The sequence below is a fragment of the Eptesicus fuscus genome, chromosome 14, assembly GCF_027574615.1.
Source record: "Eptesicus fuscus isolate TK198812 chromosome 14, DD_ASM_mEF_20220401, whole genome shotgun sequence".
In the NCBI taxonomy this organism is placed as follows: domain Eukaryota; kingdom Metazoa; phylum Chordata; class Mammalia; order Chiroptera; family Vespertilionidae; genus Eptesicus; species Eptesicus fuscus.
Genome location: NC_072486.1, coordinates 50,369,796 through 50,376,841, shown reverse-complemented (window position 1 = coordinate 50,376,841; position 7,046 = coordinate 50,369,796). Strand labels below are relative to the sequence as shown.

At 38.3% G+C, this 7,046-nt stretch overlaps 1 non-coding gene across 1 annotated transcript; it reads right to left on the bottom strand.

The window, feature by feature from the left end:
* Positions 1 to 203: 203 nt before the first annotated feature.
* On the bottom strand, positions 204 to 312 carry LOC114227229 (U6 spliceosomal RNA). The gene has a single exon (XR_003613293.2). It is a non-coding gene; the product is annotated as a U6 spliceosomal RNA (small nuclear RNA).
* Positions 313 to 7,046: the final 6,734 nt, after the last annotated feature.

Sequence of the window (7,046 nt, the reverse complement as noted above, 5' to 3'; positions counted from 1 at the left end):
CTGTTGCAATTAAGGAACCACTGTTGATAAATGATGAAGCCTATACTTTATTTAGATTTTCTTAGTTTTTACCTAATGTCCTTTATTTGTTCTAGAATTTTATCCTGAATATCATATTACATTTAGTATTCATGTCTTCTTGTGATATTCTTTGCTCTGACAGTTGCTCAGATTTTTATTTTTTTTAATTTTCTTTTAAAATTTTTTATATGGAACACTTCATGAATTTTCATGTTTCAACCTATTGCAAGGGCCATGCTAATCTTCTCTGTATCATTCAAATTTCACTATATGTGGTCCTGAAGCCAACACGGATTTTCCTTGTTTTTTATGACCTTGACAATTTTGAGAAGTTATGGTCAGGTATTTTATACAATGTCACTCAGTTAAGATTTGTCTGGTGTTTTTGTCATGGTTATATTGGGATTATATGTTCTTTTAAAAATATTTTTTTATTGATTTCAGAGAGGAAGGGCAAGAGAGAGAGAAATAGAGACATCGAAGAGAATCATTGATTGGCTGTCTCCTGAACACCCCATTTTGTGCATCTAGCCCGTGAGCATATACCCTGACCAGTAATCAAACCATGACCTCCTGGTCCATAGTTCAATGCTCAACAACTGAGCCATGCCAGCTGGGCAGGATTATCTGTTCTTGGGAAGAACACCACAGAAGTAAAATGCCATTTTAATCACATAATATCAAGGGTTTGTATGAACAACATGACTTATTACTGCTGATCTTAACCTTGATCACCTGACTGAACTGTTTGACAGTTGTCTCCACGATAAAGTTTCTATTTCCCACTTTCTCCAGACTGCAATTTTTCAAGAGAAGTTGCTATCAGTAGTACAGAATGAAGGAATGTAGAGATTATATTCCACTTCATTGAGGGTAAAGTATCTATGTAAATTATTTGGAATTCTTCTGAATGAGAAATTTGTCATTTCTCCTCAATTTATTCAGTTATTTTTATATCAGTATAGACTCCTGATATTTATTTTATATTTTGGTTATAACCCAAAATAGAAAATATTTTGGCAATTGGGAGTTCTTTTAGTTGGTTTCTATGTTCCTTTGAGATACTTGTATTGTTGTGTGTGTGTGTGTGTGTGTGTGTGTGTGTGTGTGTGTGTCTGTGTGTGTGTGTCCATGCACTTGAGCATTTCCTTTCTGGCATTTAAGGTGCTCCAGGAGCATCCTGTATGTTTTCTAGAATCAGACATTTTTCCCAAGGAGTGAAATCTTGGTCCCTTTTATTGCAGAATGCTATTAGAAACTAAAATTTAAGTCCTATGTGTGCTCATTGCTCCTAGGGTGGTGGTGTTTCTGGGTCCTCTCAGCTGACAGAATAAATATATATGAGTGTAAACAATTGCCTTTTTTATTTTATTTTGTTTTTCCAATACCATTTATCCCCTCTATGCCCTTTTCCACCTCCCCCATTCTCTCCCACCCACCCTGGCAATCACCACATTGTTGTTCATTGTCCATGAGTTCTCTCACTTTTTTTCTTTTTCTGCTCATTTCCCACCCCTCCCCCAGCATCCCCCGCCCCCCGCCGCCCCCAAGCCAATTGCCTGCTCTCTATCTATAAGTCTGTATTTTACTTGGTAGTCCAGTTTGTTCATTAAATTCCACATATGAGTGAAATCATATAGTACTTATCTTTCTCTGACTGGCTTATTTCCCTTAGCATAATGCTCTCCAGGTCCATTTATGCCATCACAAAGGATTAATTTTTCTTTCTTTTTACAGCAGAGTAAACAGTTACCTTTTTAGGCACTAAAATATTGTCTATATATTGATCACTATAGTTATTATATATTTAAATTAAAAAGTATTTATTATTTTCCTATAAGGATATAACCTCTGTAGATTTGTTATTCAAAATCCCAGTAAATGGAAAGATATTTTATACCTTCAAGAAACAATCTTTAAAGTTGCATGTTTAGAAAAAAGAATTTCTTCCCCTTAAATCATCTTTATTAGTACTTGCTTAGTGATTTATTACCTGGTAATAGTATTTAAGGTACAGTTGGGGGAACTAATGCTGGAATAACTTACACCTATTCCCTGACTTGCAAATCACATGCTAAGTTTGTCAACATAAGGTGTAAAGTCTAAGTATGAGAATATTCAATGAAAATTTTGGAACTTCCATGTGTTAATTCAGGATGTGTGTTACAGCACAGAGGCCCCATTTTTCTCTTCATTTCTATGGTTTGTATACTAGTATAACCATGATTGCTAAGTTTTCTTTTGGAGAAGTTAAGTGTTTCTGTATTTATAGGCAAGCAAATATGTCAGAGGATACGGGACATGTGAAACTGAAGGAATATAGGTTAATCCTTCAGCACATAACCCAGTGCTCTTGGCAAAATCTCATCTCTGGTACAAAAAAATGAAGGTGTGAACTTCAAAAGAAACCAATGAAATACTGAGAGAGATGCCCAACAAAACACTTTCTGAAATGAATTACAGATTGATGATGGAATTGAAAAGAGAGAAGTTGATGCTGGAAAAAAATTCTTCAACTGTTGTTTAAAGGATCAAGGGAATGAAATACACCCACGGATTGGTAAGCATGCACAGCCAGCCATTTCCATCCATCATCCATGTTCTGAGAGGCAGGCGTGCTATTCTGACTTTAGAATCTTGAATTTCCTTAACGAGGTCTCTGCTAGAATATCACAAGCCATTTGAGTAAATCAGTTTCAGGAGACTTAGGCTGCATTTGTATTAAAATGATATTATATATCTATCATTTCAATAGAGGCTAAAGTGAGACTGGCTAAAGGAGAACGCAATGTGGCATCCGCAAACCTGAATTTATACTGTGTTTCAACTTTCCACTCACACAAGTGTTTCCTAATGTAGGCTGAAGCCATCCATTTCAGCCTGACGTATTCATGCCTAAAAGTGATTGCTTTAGACAGCCAATGAAATACTGAACTCCCTCCTCCTGTCTCTTGGTGTAGGAGAACTACAGATACTGATGGTTTAAAGTAACAAGATTGACTACATGGAGTATCAGTCAGAATGCCGAGATGAATCCCTGACAGCCACGTTGACTTTTAAATGCAGTTATAACCATAAAAGTGACTGGGTAAGAATGGTGATAGAGGAGTCCATTTATCCCTCACAGTGACTTCTATAGGGGATTTGTTAAGTTTTCAAGCTTCTTGAGCTTATGATTTTCTAACAAGGAGTTGGTAAAAGTTATGATGGTATTAGCAAGCTAAAGTCTGCCTTAAAAATCACTACCAGATACAAGGAATTACTAAATCATGGGGCACAAATGAGGATGTTAGGAGATAACAAAGCTGAAGTTTCCAAGTTTGTACTTCTAAGGCATCATTTCTAGGGATCAAACACGTTTTTCTGTTTTTAGCCAACATGAGAACAAGCTCATCCACACACCAGATCCTAAGGTGTGGATGAAATGGTGTTCCTTTTTATAAGAAAATAACATCTTTTGGACAAGAATTTTAACTATAGCAATCAGTCTATAAACAGCATTTAACTTCTGAAACGGGTATTTTAAAGAGCTTTTTGCTTTGCTTCATTTGGGATTTCCATATGGAAGTTTGTGTATCATCCAAACATTTCAGAATTGTGAAGGAAGTCCCCTCCTTACCTCCCTCCCTCCTTTCTTACTTCTTTCCTTCTCCACTCCTATGCAGAACAATTTTGCTTTGGACCCAAACTTGAATATTACACTCATCTAAACTTTCTGTCTATCTTGCTTTTCTAGCTGTCTTCAGCAGTTAGAAATGGGAGGAATGATAAAAGCTTGCCCTGATGATTGCATGACCCTTTCAGACTGAATTTGCTTGCCTCTTTGCATGCCTTGGAATTTTTTGTTTGACATATAGGGAAGTAGACAGTGAGGTAAACAGGCCTTTAGTGTAGGAATTTACATCAACCAAGTCAGTAGTTATGCTGCTGGATGTATGTTGCTGTTGTGAACACCAGAAGCTGCAAATTTCTCTAGCAACTCTCTCCCCTTTTGGTCTTGACTTTCTCTTTGTATAGCTCTCCCAGCTTTACTGGAGGCTTGGTGGTCCAGGATTCTTGTTAGAATAGGCAGATGGAAAGGTGTGACCTGGGAGAGGAAGCTGGGGCTTGGAGGGAGTATGTGTGAGATGTAACAAACTGAAAATAGTGGTCTAACACCTGGGCAAAGGAGCCTTATAGTTTAAAGATATATATTTTTTGAGACACAAGGGAGGGAGTGACTTGTTCCTTATGTTGAGGTGTTTCAGCCTAGGGGTATAAATCCTCTACATTCCCAAATATTGGGGTACTTGGTTTGGTTTCAGTCAGCTGAGTTGCCCACTCAGGTTCTATCTGAGTGTATTTCTTTCCTACAAATAAATCCTCACCTGCTTTGGCTATTATTTGTTTTCTCTTGTTTGAATTCATTCCTACAAGCAAGACAAGAATTGGGGGATCACAGTGCTGTCTCTGGCCAGAGGTTATCTCCAGCCAGAGACCACCCCAACCACTGCTGACATTCTGATTAAATCTCAGTCTCTGGAGTGCACATTGGGCCCGTGTTTGGGGACTTGGTCTTTATAAGTGTTTCTGTCCTCCTCCAGGGTAGAGGTTCCCTCAGCCACCATTTCCTGCCCTGGTGCAATGAGTATCATCCAGTGTTCTCAGTCTGACCTTGAGACACTCTCCCGTGGAGGTGAAGGCTTTTTCAGCTTCCTTTAGGTGAGATGGAGAGATTGAGGCTGGGCAGAGCTCCCTTCTCCTGGCTGAGATGGAATTCTACATTTCACCTGCACAGTGAGTCTTTTCAATAAGGGAGAAGGGCCTGGATGGACTTTATAGTGGCTGCTCTGCATGTACCCCAGCGGGTACCACAGGTGAACTCTCTCCAGTTTTTCCCCTTCCTTCCCATGAAAGGAAAAGGTGAGAATTTCCCTATGTCTTAGCCTCCAGGAGTTTTGCATTTTTGCTTCAGCAATTCTGAAGAATTTGTAGTTTAATGATCCTACTGACTTCTATGATCATGTGTAGCTTCTTTGACACATAAGCAAGTGCTTGACTCCTGTGTTTCTCTGCAAGTATCTATTCCTCCTCAGGACTGCCATTTGTCCCCTGACAAATGTGATATCCAATGGGTTCATGAAAAGTCATTAATTTGCTGCAAGTCCATCTCATTTTCTTGTATGAATAACTAGAGGCCCTGTGCACGAATTCGTGCAGCAGTGGGGTCCCTCAGCCTGGCCTGTGGTATCGGGCTGAAACCGGCTCTCTGACATCCCCCGAGGGGTCCTGGATTGTGAGAGGGCGCAGGCCAAGCTGAGGGACCCCACTGGTCCACGATTGGGGCCTGGGAGGGATGTGGGAGGTTGGCCAGCCAGGGAGGGACCTCTGGTGGGCTCCAGGGCATGTCCAGCCCATCTTGCTTAGGCCCAATCAGCCAGACCCCAGCAGCAAGCTAACCTACTAGTTGTAGCGTCTGCCCTCTGGTGTTCAGTGCACATCATAGTGAGCGGTTGAGTGGCCTTAGCATATTGTTAGCATATTACGCTTTGATTGGTTGAACGGCTGACTGGATGACCAGACATATTAGGCTTTCAGAGAGAGTGGAAGGGAGGGAAATAGCATATTAGGCTTTTATTATATAGGATTACCCTGGCCACTGTGGTTGGGAGTCATCCCGTGCACCAAAGGTTGCTGGTTCCATTCTTGGTCAGGTCACATACCTGGGTTGCAGGCTTGATCCTGGTTAAGGGACATGTAGGAGGCAGCTGAATGAAATTTTGCTCTCACCTCTCTCTCTCTCTCTCTCTCTCTCTCTCTCTCTCTCTCTCTCACTCACACACACACACACAGTCAATAAAAAATATTTTTAAAAAAGAGATAGAATATTACCTCCATCCCAGAAAGTTCTCTCCTCATATCCTTTCTAGTCAATTCAAATGCCCAGCCTCCCAGAAGGAACTGCTATGCTGATAATTTTCCTTTAGATAAATTTTGCTTGTTCTAAAACTTCATCTAAAAAGAATCAGAAAAAAATAATTAATTAAATTTTAAATATTTTTAAGGGAATCAGACTGTACATATTTTTGAGTGTAAGTCTTGTTTTACTCAGCATGTGTTTGAGATTCATCTATGTTGGTACATATTTGTTCTTTATATTACTGAATAGCTTTTCTTGTTCAGCTCACTACACATCTAAACTGAAATTGAAATCCTCCATCCATTTACTTTTAACCTAGTAGAACCTCCGACTAAAAGTGGATTTCTTTTAGGTAACATATTCTTGGGTGTTTTGTTTTTTTTAATCCAATCTAAACACCTGCATTTTAATTGGGATGTGGGGCTATGGCTATTAATATTTATGCTGATTATTGATAAGATTAGGTTTATGTTTATTACCTTCCTAATTGTTTTCTCTTTGTCAATCTGTCCTTTATTTCTTTTACCCTTGTTTTTGTCTTCTTTTAGATGAATTCTTCTAGAGTAATTATGTATCTGTTATTCTACTTCATCTTCATAATTTTTACTTCTACATAGATTGTAAATCGAGCAATTAATGATTACTATTTTGCTTTTGACAGTTTTCTTTGAAAGACATTTAAATAATAAGGAAAAAGCTGATATATTCATCCATATTCTTACCCATTTTTGTGTCTTTTATTCCTTCGTTCTCTTCTATTTGTCATTATTTACCTTCTAACTAATGAACCTCTTTTTACATCTGTTGTTTCATGGGTCTACTACTAATGAATTCTTTCAGTCTTTGGTAAGCTTGGCAAGATAGTATTTCACCTCGTTTTTGAGAGTTATGCTGTTGGGTATAGGATTCTAGGTTAACAAGTTTTTCTTTTCCTTTAGTACTTTAAAGATCTTGTTTTATTATCTTTCTTGTTGCATTGTTATGAAATAGAAATTTGCTGTCATTCTGTTGTTTTGTACATAATGTCTTTTTATGGCTGTTTTTAAGTTTTTTCTTTATCACTGGTTTTTAAAAGATTATTATGAAGGGTCTTAGTGTACTTTTTTCAAGTTTCTTATACTTAGGG